Source organism: Pectinophora gossypiella, chromosome 18, assembly GCF_024362695.1.
Source record: "Pectinophora gossypiella chromosome 18, ilPecGoss1.1, whole genome shotgun sequence".
In the NCBI taxonomy this organism is placed as follows: Eukaryota; Metazoa; Arthropoda; class Insecta; order Lepidoptera; family Gelechiidae; genus Pectinophora; species Pectinophora gossypiella.
In genome coordinates this window covers 14,616,193-14,632,484 of record NC_065421.1, presented here as the reverse complement: position 1 = coordinate 14,632,484, position 16,292 = coordinate 14,616,193, and the positions used below count along the sequence as shown (strand labels likewise).

Below are 16,292 nucleotides of genomic sequence, written 5' to 3'. Positions count from 1 at the left end.
CCTTTATAAGACCTGAGTACAAGAGAGAAAAATTTGAAAAAGAAACTACTTACTACTAAAGTGTTTTTAAAGAGTTCTTACTATAAAAGAGTTTTTACACCGGGAACATTCTCATTTTAGGAACATTCGCGGGGACGACACACCACTGATAACAAACTGGAATGTGACTAATTAGGCATTTTCATTTTCCTTCACAGTTTACCAAAATATGAAATTAACATTTCACGAACTCTTCCAGAAATAAAGCTGGTTATGAAACATAAGGATAATAAACTTTCATATTAAAATAAGGTTAATGAATGCGGAAACCAGCGCTGCTAGAATTGGGCAATATCATACGAAATTGTAAACATTACCAAGAATACAGTAATTTTGTTTCCAACACGTTTCATACATACACATCTGAAAAATTCGTAGAAAAAGTATTAATCCCTTAGGGGTCGTAGATGTTCTTTTATCTGGATGTGGCAGACGTATTATATTTATTTTGTGGATTTCACTAACATTGTTTATAGACATAACATAACTTAAACAGTTTATATGCATCCCACTGCTGGATGCTCCACGATCTGGACTGGTAAGAAGAATACAGAACCTGATCACGTGAGTGTTTCCCTTTTTCTTTAAGCTGGGCTATTTTCATAGGGACAGCGCAAGTGTTTAAGATTCTTCTTTTCCTTCATCTTTTTCTCACACAAATATAGATATACATTTGTGTTTTCTTTTTTTTTACATTCCGCATTAATGTGTATCAAACAAATAAGAGGTCCAGATTCGATTCCCGATGAGGACATAGTCGAAACCACTTTGTGAGACTGTCCTTTTTTTGGTCACGACATTTGCGGTTTGAATCACTTGATTGTCCGGAAAAGTAAGATGATTCCGTGTTACGGAGGGATTGTTATTCGTTGGTATCTGAAGCAGCGTGGTGCAGTATGCTCCATACCCCCTCCGGTTGATTGAGGGGAGGCCTGTGCCCAGCAGTGGGACGTATATAGGCTGTTTATGTACTTATGTACCCCGTTCCAAGCCGCATCTAGGCATAACAGTGTATCTACTACCCTCACTGCACCGCAGTCTATTTTAATCAGATGATTAACAACATAAACAGTGAACTGTGAGGAATTTTCCAATTATACGCCATTGCCTTTCAGCTACACAAAGGTTTGTAAGTTAATTTGTTAGCTGTGTCCACAATAAATCCTTATGGACAAATCCTTGTCTGTGATTTTAGCTGTCCCACTGTTTACTTTGTTTAGTACCAACGTTAAATATCTCAATCCTATTTAGTTACGTTTAATTATACAGGGTGTTAGTGACATCGTAACGAAAACTTTGAGGGATGATACAGACCATGATTCTGAGTTGATATCAAGTGGGATTTTTCGTCGCAAAAGTATAGACGTTTTTCATGACTTATTCGATAGAAAATTCCACTTGGATCGACTCAGAATCTTAGTCTGAATAATCCCCCACAGTATTCATTACGATGTCACTATCACCCATACATGCTTACATGGTTATCTGTATGTACTTGGTATGGAGTGCAAGTGACATTGTAACAAATACTGAGAGGTATGATTCAGTTGATTAGTCTGAGTTAATATCAAGTGGAATTTTCCATCTTGCGATAATTTAAAAAAACTTAAAAAAAAACCATGAATTTTGCGACGGCAAATTTCACTTGATATTAACTCAGAATCATGGTCTGAATCATCCCCCTTAGTATTCGTTACGATGTCACTAACACCCTGTATAATGGAAGTTTAAATTAGAAAGTGTCTGAGAATAAATTTTGGTTCGTTGGTCTTGCTGATGAATTTACGTAGAAGGCTAAAGTTGATGACTATTACGAGATGGAGGGGTTAAAAAGGTAACATTGAGGCAATTCGCCTAAAAAAGCAATATTGCTATTTGACATTTTCTTGACATTACGCCAAAAGTTAAATCTTCTATCGAATGAGTTGTGAGGGTTACCATATTGAGCCGCCAAAGGCCCCTGACATAACTCGTGTAACGACTACGTACTTACATTGGTAAGTAGCAACCGGGACTAACGGCTTAACGTGCCTTCCGAAGCACGGATCCTCTTACTTTCGGACAATCAGGTGATCAGGCTGTAATGTCCTAACCAAACTAGGGATCACAGAGTGATTTTTGTGATATGTCCCCACCGGGATTCGAACCCGGGACCTCCAGATCGTGAGCCCAACGCTGAGGCCGTTAAATAGCAATATTGCTTTTTTAGGTGCATTGCCTCAATGTATGGACACAACATATTTCCAACACAAGGCCTGCGAGTTTGGATTTATTTGATTTGTCTTGATAAGCATTCTGGCCGAGTGGCTGTTGGCGGTTGCTATTCTGGGTCTGATAATGATCAGGTGGTAATTTGTACGGAACCGTCGGTGCGCGAGTCAGACTCGCCCTTGACTGTTTTTTACTATTGGGAGTACCTGCGTATCCACAGCAACTTAATGAGCTATGAAGAATACCTACCCTCACTCCATCGAATCTGTATTCGAATTTGAATGTTTTTTTCATACTCAATAAGATTTTCTTTTAATGCCGAGTTCTAACGGAAATATGAAAATAAATTAAAACTTCCAAATTTCCTTCACTCGAAAGGAATTATTTTTTAATAAAATCGGAATATCTTTGACGTGTTAATTGCGACACGTGTATGATGTTTACCGTTTACTGTGAATAAACGTTTACTTACCCCTCCGGACTCGTGGTCACACCAGGTTGTCACACCAGTATGACAAACAGGAATTTTATTCTTGTTTGTCACACCGCTAACAATACAACACCTTTTATCACACCATTGTTAGTGCGGAGAATATCCCTATGATAAAAAATATATCGATATTTGCCATAAGGCATTATATTTGTGCAAAGAGATTAATTATGTTTAATAGCGCATTCTTTTTGTTTATTCCTATCTTCTATCACTGGCGAACTAATGGATTTTTCCATAATTACCAGTTTTTTTTTATTTGATAATAAGTCATATTATCGCATTAACTACTTGGCCGGACGAATGGGGAGCGCTGAAGGCTCTAACCCGGTACAACATTTAAGACAACAGGCCTGAGGGTGCCCAATTGGGCGCGAACCTCGGCTCAAGGCGTCGTCTGAGAGGAAAAATGTTTGAAAGAATTAATCGATAGTGATAAGTTTCTGTTAAATAAAGTATAATTTCGTAAATAAAATCAATTTTAATTTATACGCCGATAAACACAGCACTACTTATAATGACAAGTCAGGATAAAAGGTGTAGTATTGTTAGCGGTGTGACAAACAAGAAAAAAATTCCTGTTTGTCATACTGGTGTGACAACCTGGTGTGACCACGAGTCCGGAACGTTACTTACATTCTGAAGCCGCGGTGTAACGCGTTTGTTTATTCAATAATGTTTATTTAGTAAACACAATGTTATGTCATAAAATTGAACATCCCCTTCTGACTTCTATCTAATCTTTGCGTGTATTTCTTGGGAAAAGTTAGGCTTTGATGAGTAGAAGGATTCCTTCCTTTTCTGAACTTCCTTCTTTTTGAAATCTATTAAAAATACTGCATTTCCCTCTGTTAATATAGTTAGTCGGAAGGGGCAAGACACAAGGACTGTAACCTGGAACCTGACAGAGGGCAGCAGTAACTGTCAGTACTATTCAGAGGCGGAGGACAGAAGTCCTAGTATGGCTTTGTAATAGACTACTCTGGGCGCCATCCCACTTGCGTCAGAGTACTGCGGGGCGGAAGGCAAGACGGAAACCACTGCCCTATTTAACCCTAAAAAAGCGTGGCTCTTAAATTGATGATGATGAATATAGTTATGAATTAATGTGATACTCCATAAACACAATAAAGTATAGCTAATACGAAACTCCATGAGTGGGACAAACAACAAATCGGCCATCACAGCGAGCCGCAAGTTTATTTATACTAAGTTTAAAAGAGAAAGTGAGCGTCAAAGTAAATAAATCAAGCCCTGGTCACACTTCAAGAGGAAAGCTCCAAACGTAACAATATGAGAAAAACAATAGCAATAAATACCCGCAAACAGCTTCCAGCCAAAGAAAAATTAACTTAAAACTCCAGACCATAAGAGCCAAGCAACAAACGACCAGTCAGATAACATCGGAACCGCGATACGTTTGCTGCCGTCAAATTGAATTTTGTCAAAAGACATTCAGAAAGGATAGTTTAAAAGACAGCAAATGGAAGTTGGTAATGTGAAGAAGCTAGGTCGTGGGAAATAAAGGGATTTCATTTGTGCAAAAGAAAACCGCAAAAATCGAAACAAAGGGGGAACAAAAGACGGTTGGCATGAGGGTTTCGTAGAGAAGACAACCGTGTAGCAGGCTATGCAGTAGCGGATTCAGCACCCAAAGGCAGGATTTAATCCTGATACATTTCAAAATTACTTTGTTACTTCGTCACATACTTGGTTTAGTCATTCCAGGCTGAATCCACCAAATGTATGCAGTTGTATAAACGCTACCTCACCTGTAAGGCTAGCATGCGTAACGTGATATTTGACACGGTCATTTTATAAATTCTGACGGTATAATTATGTCGTTTTGTCGATTGGTCCTAATATGTGAACCCAAATAAGTCATGTCGTTGTGTCAAAATACGAACAGAATCACGTGGCACGCATGCAAAATAACATCGATTTCGACAAATATTTCGATAATTTTATCAGGTTACGCATGTTAGCCCTGCTGGTAGGCCATCTGGGGAGTTAAAACGGCCACATCGACGCAATTCATCTATGGAAGCAATATTGCTATTTGACATTTGTTGCATTGCGCACTTATTTTTACATGCGTAAATGTCAAATAGCAATATTGTTTTATTAGATGAATTGCTTCAATATGGTCATTTTAACCTCCCTGATATGAACTGCATACATTGTGTTTGATTTTGTTTGTAGATGACTGATCGAAAAGTAAGTTACTTACTTAAATAATGACTTAGTAAGTTAGTCGTAACTGATGTTACTAATCGTCGTGTTAGTCGTTACTAATGTTTTAATATAATTATGTGATGTGGTTGTACTTTATAAATAAATAAATAAATAAAATTAAATAAACTGACAAACCTAACCAGCAATTGTGACGGTTTCCCTTCCAGGTTGGAAGATCAGACAGTAGAAAAAAGGCTGCAAGTCGTCTTCTTATTATTTGTAGCTATGTACATCCCATTAGGGGTTATGGGCGTGTGTTTTTGTATAATATGATTCGAGGTACGATACAATATTACACTAAGATCCTGGATCCGTCTCTGCCACTGTGCATTAAGTACTGATATGTTATAAAACATATTAATATTAAGGCCTCTGTGGTCCAGTGGTTGAGCGTTGGACTCACGATCCGGAGGCCCCGGGTTCGAATCCCGGTGGGGGCATATCACAAAAATCACTTTGTGATCCCTAGTTTGGTTAGGACATTACAGGCTGATCACCTGATTGTCCGAAAGTAAGATGATCCGTGCTTCGGAAGGCACGTTAAGCCGTTGGTCCCGGTAACTATTTACTGACGTAAGTGAGTTATCGTTACGTGAGTCATGTCAGGGGCCTTTGGCGGCTCAATTATAACCCTGACACCAGGGTCGATGAGGTTGGTATTCTACCTCATAACCCACACGATAAGAAGAAGAAGAATATTAAGGTGCACTTCCAAGCGTGGTCAGTTACAAAGAAAAACTTGTTTAACGTGTATCTACAAGATGACTGAAGAAAACAAAATCATCTTGCCTACAGACCATATAATATTCACCATTAATACGCCCTTTAAAAAGTCTGGCAAAGAAAATCAATAAGACAATAAGATTGGCTATATAAGCCACATGCGAGCACATGAACGTCGGAGTTGAAGCAGTCGCCGTAGCCGATATCGGCTGGATCACATCATCATCATCAGAAAGTCTGAACTCAAAGCCTGAAATCATCAATTAAACAGCATATAGACATTTGGCAATGTTCATTAGCGGATATCTTGAAATATTGTTCAATAATTAAGGAAATTAAATGATAATAATAATTGTTTAGTTTTAAAACAGTAATTAGCATAATTAAAACACATAATAACGGGTTCTTACCGCGTTTAAATCAGGAGGAAATATCAGGAGTCTCATATCCCTGATTTAAACGCGGTAAGAACCCGTTATTATGTGTTTTAATTATGATAATATCCGCGTTAACTCAAAACAGTAATTATCATAGTGTGACATGTTATCCCATGGTGGCCGGTGGTCGGATAACATTGTGAGGTATGCTGGAAAGCAGTGGATGAGACTTGCACAGGACCGGAAAGGATGGCGTGAAAGAGAGGAGGCTTATACCCAGCAGTGGGTGGATACAGGCTGAGTAGATAGATAGATAGACTTTTTTTTGACGTGATTTATTGTAGATTTGCCGCAGATATATAATAATAGTAAATTTATTTATTTTCATAAACTGCCACAATATAATTGTTGATACATTGTTGTTATTGGTTAATGTAGTACACAATGAATTGATTCTCTGGCCCCCAAACTAGGTATACCTGTGTCTTGGGGGTCAGTGAGTCTGGCATAGTCTTATCACAATTAAAAACCAAAAATTGGCATTAACTACTTGGTCGAACAAATGGGGAGCGCTGAAGGCTCTAACCCGATAGATAGACATGTAATCGTGATTTGTATTTGACTCGTGATGTAACCATTTTTATCGCTTCAGACAACTGTAATGGTAATAGAATAATAAATAAATAAATCTCACTAAGACATTATGGTGGCGCCACCATACTCGTGCCATCAATGAAATGTAATCCACAAGACACCAGCTGAGGCAGCTTTTATACAACTGCGTTCATTTTGTTGATTAGAAGGACGTCATGGTTGTGCAACCACGAACGCTCTTTTTTTCTTTTTTTTTTTAATTACGATGGGTTTGCTCTTGACTTTATTCTTCCACGAGGAGAAGAAGGAGTTAAAGGAGATTTTTTTAAGACAGGTCAAAAAAAAAATGAGCTATTGTGGTTGCACAACCATGACGCTCTAGTGAGATAGGGCCCTATTATGCTTATTATACACTAGACTGAATCATAGAATAAGGAATAAAATCCATAGAACACGTTTATTTATTTATTAAGCGCGGGAAATTGTGGGATAGGGCATGAATGAAGCGATAATTATTTCTTTAACTTTGTTTATTTAAAAACGTTTTATAGTCTTCTGCGTTTTCCTCTTTTAAAAACAACCGACCGCCATTTCCCTGTCATTCTGCAATCCTCTCTTCTCTCACACTCACTCGTTTCTCTCTCTTTCACACACCTTTGCGTTACGTTTCATTCAGCCTACCATTCCTACACTCGTTTAGCTGGTTATCTTCTTCTGTCGTTAAAACCGACAAAGGGATTGTGTTATTTACAACCGAATGGATAATTATGAATGGGACTTGGTTGATCCCTATCGGCGTTGATCAGTTCTTAGAATGCCTACTGCTAGAAATGGACACTCTTACTGCCTTACAAATAAACTTGGTGTAACTTTTTATACCGATCATAACCTAAGATATACAGATACACTCGGTATAACTTATACCTTGGCGTAACGTATCATACTATCGCTAAACTAACCCTCACCCTAAGTTTAAGTTCGGAATAACCTAAAACTGATGACATTGACAGATGTGATTTTTTGGTGATTTGTTGGTTTCTTCTCGGATTTTTTAAATTATCTCCTTATTATCGGCTTAAATATACTAGGTTTGACTATTCCTAGTATAATCTTGAAATAAGAAGTGTAAGAAGAAATATGTTTTTTTTATTTGTAAGCCGTTAGAATGTCCACTACTTAAAACAACCACTTTTAGAAACCACCACAATCGCACATTTCACACAAACGCGTTTGAAAGAAAGAAAGAAATAAAGAAACGTTTATTATAAAGGGACACCACAATAACAAATATAAAACAAATATATAATATAAAAGACCGAGTAACACATAACTTACAATCAAAACACATAATAAAAACAACATACACGAAAAATACAAATAATTGAGTGTATGGACTGGTCAACGATGGTGGCGTTTGATGAATAACCAATTCCGATATTACCGATTTGACTTTCAAAATTATGTCTTCACCCCTCTAAGGTTGCCCTCCTAAAACCGACCGCAGTAAACCAAGGGCATTATTGTTTTATTATGAATCGTTTTCCATTAGCCGTATTGCGACCGAAGCAGTCTGACGGTGCGTTTATAGAGATGACGCGAAACCATAAAGCGTCCGCCACATCAGTTTGAGTGAGCCTTTATGTCGACTAGTGGAGGTCAGAGGGTTTACATATCTCCATCTTAAAGTGAAACCTACGCAAGCGCGGTTTTGAAAAATCACATTCGGATCCGTGCTTCGGAAGGCACGTTAAGCCGTTGGTCCCGGTTACTAATTACTAATGTAAGTACGTAGTCGTTCCATGAGTCATGTCAGGGGCCTTTGGCGGCTCAATAGTAACCCTGTCAGGGTTAAAGGGGGTGGTAATCCACCTCATAACCCATACGATAGAAGACATTTTGATGTGATTTTTAACATAATCCTCACAAGAGATACACCAGTTTCAATCCAGCTCAAAATATGTGTTCTCAATTTTCAGTCGGAATGAGATTTCTTAAATAAAAGAAATGGATGTTGTGTTGTAGAAAATAACATTAAAAAGGTTTTTACTACTACTAGCATCTTGGCGTGGTGTCATCTATCTATAGGGTGGATACAGAGAAAAAAAAAAACACAAAATTAATTAGCGTCAAAATAGCAAAATCGTTCGTTTTTTTTTCTCTGAATCCAGACAGACAGACACATTCCACATCCTATCTGTGTTAATTTTCAATAATAAGTAATTGATGAGCAAATTATTCGGCTTTTTTTAGAATTTTCCCTGGAATGTCAATTAGTATGAAATATTATATTACTGAATTAAGCTTAATTTCGTTTATATTCCTTGTAAGTATTTTTTTTTATAAGAAAAAGTTAAATTGGCTGCCTAATTGACATGAATAAATGATAATATTTTCATATTTCATTCTTCGATGCAAGATCCCAGAAACGACAAAAATATGTTAGAAGAAATAAAATAAGGTAAATCATCGAAAAGCGCAAATGTCCACGTTTGAGTGTGAATGACACCGTTAAAGGAATAATTTATGGTATCCCATGATTCCCATGGCAGCAGACAGCAGATGTCGCCGACGAATAAAACTTTTATGTGATTTCAAAAGAAAGAGATTTGGACGGTGTTGGATTTATTTATTGCGAGAGATGACCCCTCCCACTACCTCCCCTTTTAAGTGTTTCGGGGAAAATTAAATATTTAGCGCCAATTAAGGAGAAAACACCTCCTAATTTTGTTTAAAATCGAAAGAAGGGATAGATAATTGAGCTTTCATACCAAAACGTAAATTTATATATCTCGAACGTATCAACTCGTCACTGAACCTTAATTAACGTGAAGGAAATGGCTATTTGTAACATAAACAGCAGCCTATATACCATCTCACTACTGAGCTTATGCTTCCTCTCAATCAAACAGAGGAGGTATGGAGCACATGTATTCTATCAAGTTGCCCTTAACCTGGGAAGGCCAAGGTTTCCAGACATTATAGTAAAACAATGAGGTTTGGATTTTAAAAGGACATTGTGTTTTACGACTTTATTATTTAAATATTTTTTTATATTTCTTTATTGGACAGGGATTTAGGGCGTGAGTTTTCGGAAGAAAGTGTAATACAATACAAAGATACACACACACACACACACACACGAATACGGATTACACGGATTTTCAAGGAAAAAAAAACAAAAGATACAATACAACACTAAAACGCTTTATTGCACATATAAACACAACACTAAAACAATTACAAAAGTGACAAGAGAAGCACAATCGGCGGCCTTATTGCTAAATAGCAATTTCTTACAGACAACTTTAGGGTGAAAGAACATGCCACATATTGGAGTCGGGGACGGTGCAAGGTGCTTTGTTAATATTTTCCGTTCCATCTTCTCTTTGGACATATCAATCCCTGAAGAGTTATTCCTGCAAGTCATCGCAACGTTGTCCAAACTGTAGTAAATTAATGGGAATGCGACACATGCCAGTCATTTCACAGAGATATCTTCATTACAGTGGAATATTAAAGTCACGTCCACCCAATTGTCCCTTCTGTACAAGACTACAAGGGTTATGTAAGGCAAGTCGTTACTATTAAATATTAGCAGTGGTGTAGCTTCGTAGTAAGACGATATATTCGCTTTTTGATAAATAATATAACTAAACGACTTGCATTGGGGTGGTAGAGCAATAACATTACGTAAGCTGACGACTATATCCCAATGGGTTAGTCAGAGGTACATCCATCGCAAGATGAACTAAGAACTCGCAACTCACCGAGCTTTCTATCAGACCAACGTGAGAGGTAGTGAGCTGTTTCGCCGTCTATAATGGTCGAGCCAACTGTGTTTGTGAAAACTGCACTTGAGATATATTAATAACTCATTGGTGCAAGTCCGGTAGAACAATAAGAAGTCGGAATACATTTTGTATCACTGTTGGTATTGGTGGGTCTTATCCAAGTTGCAAGCGAAATAAAAATCGTCAGTGACAGTGATAAAAATTATGTCACTTTGTGTCATTTTATGTCACCTTATGTCAATCTTGTTTTAAAACCCCCCTGGAAGTTGTATGTTAAGCAGGATTCCAACCTGCGACCTCAAAGTGAGAGGCAAGCATTCTACCAAATGGGCTACCACGGCTCCAAAGCGAACAACACCTATAATAACATTAATATAGAGCTGCCACACTGTGTCTATACAACGCTCCGCCGGTATGGTTACAATTTAGTTCAAGAACTTCATTAAATTGACGATGATTAACATCGCAGACTGCCCTGATGGACATTATCCTAATTTTGCGGATAGATAATAATTATAATATTTATTCTTTTATAAGAACCATGCGAAGATCGCCACTTGTCATAGTATCTAGTTGTATTTACCACGGAATAGACAAAAGAGGTCGGGAAGGCAAAGTAAGTGCAAAACGCGCAAATATGAGCAAATAGTTCATACTTCAACTTAGCACTTTACTCGTCCGCAAACTTTACGACACACGGAGTTCCGTGATAGTATATCAAAAGGTGGTCTTGTGCATTATAACCTGCAGGGCAAAAAATAAAATATCGACTATCATGGAAGACTATCCCTCATCATCACAGGAAAGCTAAAATATAATTAAAATTGCAGCCTATGCCATAAAATATACATAGCTGGTCAAGTGTGGCCATGAAATTTGAAAAGCAGTAGAGCTATCATAGTTATCTATTTGCAGAGCCTCTTTTACTACTACTAGTAAAAGAGGGTGGGGTTGAACTGGCGACAGCGGTTCTCATACGAAATGTGCGTTTGGGCTTTAGGGCTTTTCCAACCTCTTTCTTCTCATCATCAATTTAAGAGCCACGCTCTTGTCGGTGTAGCATTTTCCATTCCAGTCTATCAAAGGCCAATTCCTTGACTTCCCTATAAGACACGACGTTAACCTTTTCTTTAATCTGTTCTATGTAAGGTCTTCTTGGTCTTCCCCTTCCTCTCTTTCCTTCTAGCTTTCCTTCTATGATGTCTCTTTCTTCTATTCCGTGGAATTTACTAACAGCATTATAATAAGCAACTGAACATGTAGCGTTTTCTTCTATACTTTTCGTTCACCGTGTAACCTTGACCTCAAGGTTCAGATTAGAACAATGTACACTTTCGAAACTCTAGGCAATTTGTTAAAAACTTTTAGAACAAGAGAAATTCCCCAGTGGACACTTTTTCAACAAGTCTCAGTGAAAACAATACATTTTGTACATTTTATAAGACATAGTTCGACTTCTTAACTCCTAGGTATTTCGTAATTCGTAGCTATAGATGCAGTTTACTAAGTTACGAGAGGAATAGGTAGTTAGATGTATCCATTATTTATTTACTTATAAAAGTAATGGACGTTTGTATTCGTTATCGGAATCGTGTCTTTAGTATATCTTACTAGATATTGTGAATATAGATTCGCTAATCTGTTTGGGTTGTTTTAATGCAGATACGGGGAGGAACGAGCAGAATTACAGGCAATCAGACAACTTACAGCTACTATTAATATGAAGTCCTGAGATAGATAATGATGAAGCTTGTAGTGACAAGGGCCTATAAACAATTGTGGATTTTTCAATAAACTTTTTTTAAATATCTATCCAAGGCAACAGTCATGTTGTCTTCTGAATGTAATTAATGAACGGCCTTGGAGACTAGAATGTTCTATGCCCAGCAGTACCTGTACTTATATATGTTGTAGGTACTTACTTTAGTGCGAGTGACCGTTTATTACGTAAGCATGTGAAGCTGTATCACTGTTAGTATATACTTGTTTAACCACAAGGCTTCTAAGAGATTTTAAAAATTACCATATGAATACGTGTCGAGCTGTTTGTCATCCCGCACACAATGTAGTCCATCTTGCAAAATGATCTTTTAGGGACGGTGTAGAAATATTATGTGACGTTGGGATTCATTTTTGTCTACAGTATTAGTTAAGTGTGTTGTGGCTAGCCTCATTTTGGTTTAAACACCTTTTCTATTCATAAATCATATTCAGCTGCTATATGCTGCTGCGTTAGTGGAGGTGTTTTTACGGCTAATATCCTGGACCAACGGCTTAACGTGCCCTCCGAAGCACGGAATCATCTTACTTTTTCAGACAATCAGGTGATTCAAGCCTGAAAAGTCCTTACCAAACATAGTACGGTCTCACAAAGTGATTTCGACAATGTCCCTGTCGGGAATCGAACCCGGACCTCCAGATCGTGAGCCTAACTCACTAACCACTAGACCTCGGAGGCTGTTTCTATTACTTGTTTTTTTATAGATAAGTATAAAAGCTGTGTACTATACGTATACACTTTGGTACCATGTCATATTGACTTTGAGATATGATTTAGACCATGGCTCTGAGTTGATTATCAAGTGGACTTGTCCATCGCAAAAGTATAGAATTGAAAATAATTAAAAAAAAATACATTAATTTTGCGACGGAAAATTCCACTTGTTATTAACTCAGAATCATGGTCTGAATCATCCCCCTTAGTATTAATTACGGTATCACCAACAGCCTGTATTTTTGCACAATCACACCAGAAAAGAACAGTATAGAAGTAGGATAGAAGACGCAGCCTTATTGCTTCAAGACAACTTTAGGGTAAGAGATACTGTGAGTGATACTGGGGCTAATGGCTATTTATATTTCACTAGTTGTTTACTGTACTAGATTTACTCAACAATTTTCTTCATTCCCTAAGACACAAAATATGTCAATGTCACGTATGAACACGACTAGTTATTGGTAACTAATTACCGTGAACTACTCATAGGGATATGCACATTGTAACATCACATTATGCTTCATATTACAATGGCTAAAGCTCATGGGAATACATTCAGAATCTCTCTCTATCTCTTTATTTAAGAGCTGCGCTCTTGTCGGTGGAGTAATCACCTTCGTTACTCCATAGATAGAGCGTGTAGAATGGTGGTTGCCCCAATCGCCTTCCGTTCCGCAGTACACCGACCAATTTTTCAATCGGTGATGTTCTAGCTAGAGCCCTACCAGAATACATTTCCTCGGCCTCCAACCAGTACTAATACCGCTGCTGCCCGGCATCAAGGGTGCGCTTTTGAAGTAGCGGCGCCTACTCGCTACATGACAAGATCGTCTAATATACATATTTAGATGACTAATATAATATATTTCTGAAGAAATAATTTTTAAACTTGAGTTCGTTTTATCTTCTAGAGCTGTTTTTCGTTTTTCGGTCTTTTGACCGATTTTTATTTCACCCAACACCATTGATCGAAAGCTGTGTGCAGAATGCCACACGCTTAAAAATATACCGTTGAAGCTATATCGACATCTCGGAGTCAACAGCCCAGCTGGACGCGAGCTATGCAATTTATTTATAGTATAAGCGACTTGTGAGCGAGTAAACTCGTAAATGAAGACCGTAGTATTACCGAGAGCGGCGGCGCGCGCGCGCGTTCCACGACGAAAATATCCCAAGCGAAATAGTGATTTCAAACTTCGAAATATGAGCTCGTTACATCGAATTTTTGAACGAACTTTTTGCAGTGTTGTTCCAGATTGAATAGTTACTATTGTGTTGTGTTGGAAACTGTTGGATGCTAATATAAAAGGTAACGTTGTTTGCGCACCTTTTGTTATTGTTGTACACGTGGGAGATCTTATGATAGCTGTTGTCGAAAAGATGTATACTGATCACTTATAAAGATTTTCATGGAAATGTTTTGTGTTAGATTTCAGTTAAATACCTTTGTGTAAATTCTAATTGTCAGTGATGAATGGAAGTGAATACTCGAGGATAATTAGTTAAAATTCATTTAAAACACACGAAGATATTGTTTTTTATCGAGATAGATAGTATAATAATATCAGTAAAATCTTTTTTGGAATGATCTCACATAAAATATGGAAACGGATTACGGAAATGGTCATCATCAATTTAAGAGCCACGCTCTTGTCGGTGTAGCATTTTCTCTCCATGCTACTTTTTTAGGGAAAAAATGGTACATGCGAAAAAATATAATTATTTTGAAAATATTTATAGAATACTAGCTTTCTGCCCGCAACTTTCTCCGGGTAGACTTAGGTGTTCACTCGCGAAACGTTTTTCCAACCCCTTTTCATCCCTTGGGGGGGGGGGGGGGAGCTTCCGTAATGAAAACTATCCTACGTTCCGTTGTTTCATTTTATCTAAATCGGTTCAGCGGTTTCAGATTCAATAGGTAACAGACAGACAGAGTTACTTTCGCATTTATAACATTGTGGACTACAATATATATCTATACGCAACTTTGTAGTCAGGAGACGGTAAACCGACTAAATGCGAACAACTAGGCGGTTACTCGTGCGTACATTTTATAAAGGTGTATTTAAGCATATGAAAGTTCTGAGGTACTTCATACATTCGCTTTGAAATGACTGACATACTGAGCTGAGAGTCTTTCATTTATAATTTATAATTTACATTATTTTAATTAAATTTCATAGTAAACAACAGACAAAAGACACAAAATAATATACAACTCACTCCATCTAGATATCTAGTTGCTACATAGCAACAAGTGATCAGACGACAATTTGATCTATTTGCCTGATTTGATTTGATCGGATGACGTCATCAGAATTCCGAATTTTCAAAAACATCTTTGTAAGTGAGTATGATTCCATATGAAACTTAAAATTTTGACAGCGCGTTCGATGTGGAAGGACTTTGATCTGCTATCAAAAGCTTTTAGCATTCGATTTTTCTACTTCAGCGTGTGCTCCATACCTTCTTTAGTTGATTGCGAGGAGGCCTGTGCCCAGAAGTGGGACGTATATTTTTTTTTTGACGTGACTTATTGTAGATTTGCCGTAGATGGCATTAACTACTTTGCCGAAAAAATGGGGCGTGTTGAAGGCTCTCACCCGGTACAACATTTAAGGCAACAGGCCTGAGGGTGCGTTGGGCGCGAACCTCGGCTCAGGGCGTCGTCTGAGAGAAAAAATATTTGAAAGAATTAATCGATACTAGTGGGTGGATAGCGATAAGCGCTGGTTGAGGGAAATCGTCAACCACGCCGGCGGGGTCGGTATCGGGGTCCTGAAGTGGACGTATATAGGACGTATATTTATGTTAGGTAATAATCAATCTATTGTACTTCCTAATATTGTACGTCCGTAAAGGGCAAACTGTTGATTCCTTCTAAAATGTAACACCCATTGTACACAGATAGACAATTAACGGTTATCTTCTCTCTCAAATCAAATATATTTATTGTACAAAAGAGCGGTCCTATTAGTCAGCCATGTCAGGGGCCTTTGGCGGCTCAATAGTAACCCTGTCACTAGGGTTGATGGGGTTGGTAATCTACCTCACAACCCACACGATAAGAAGAAGATTGCTCAGCATTAGATGGATTTGAAAAGTCGTACAGTAATAGATTACCACTATTACCAATGTTCCCTAAAGCTCATTTAGATACACAACTTATCTCAATCCGTGTGTTAGTGAAAACGGCACTTAAGATAAAATTAAAACTCATTGTTGCAAATCCAGTACCGGTGTTTGAGAGCAAGCTGGTGTACCACAGTGACTTTTTTCGTATAGATATCCTGTCCCTTTTATCTAAAGACACGAATTCAAATATGGAATTCTTG

At 37.8% G+C, this 16,292-nt stretch overlaps 1 protein-coding gene and 1 long non-coding RNA gene across 2 annotated transcripts in view; one reads left to right on the top strand and one right to left on the bottom strand.

Moving 5' to 3' along the window:
* The window catches only part of LOC126374912 (uncharacterized), an 81,296-nt gene that overhangs the window by 27,097 nt on the left and 37,907 nt on the right, over positions 1-16,292 (bottom strand). The window lies entirely within an intron of this gene.
* LOC126374855 (nephrin-like) overlaps positions 14,099-16,292 on the top strand; it is a 153,474-nt gene continuing 151,280 nt past the window's right edge. The window contains exon 1 of the mRNA XM_050021613.1: positions 14,099-14,266. The gene's annotated coding sequence lies outside the window, so the exon portion shown is untranslated. The remainder of the gene's footprint in view (positions 14,267-16,292) is intronic.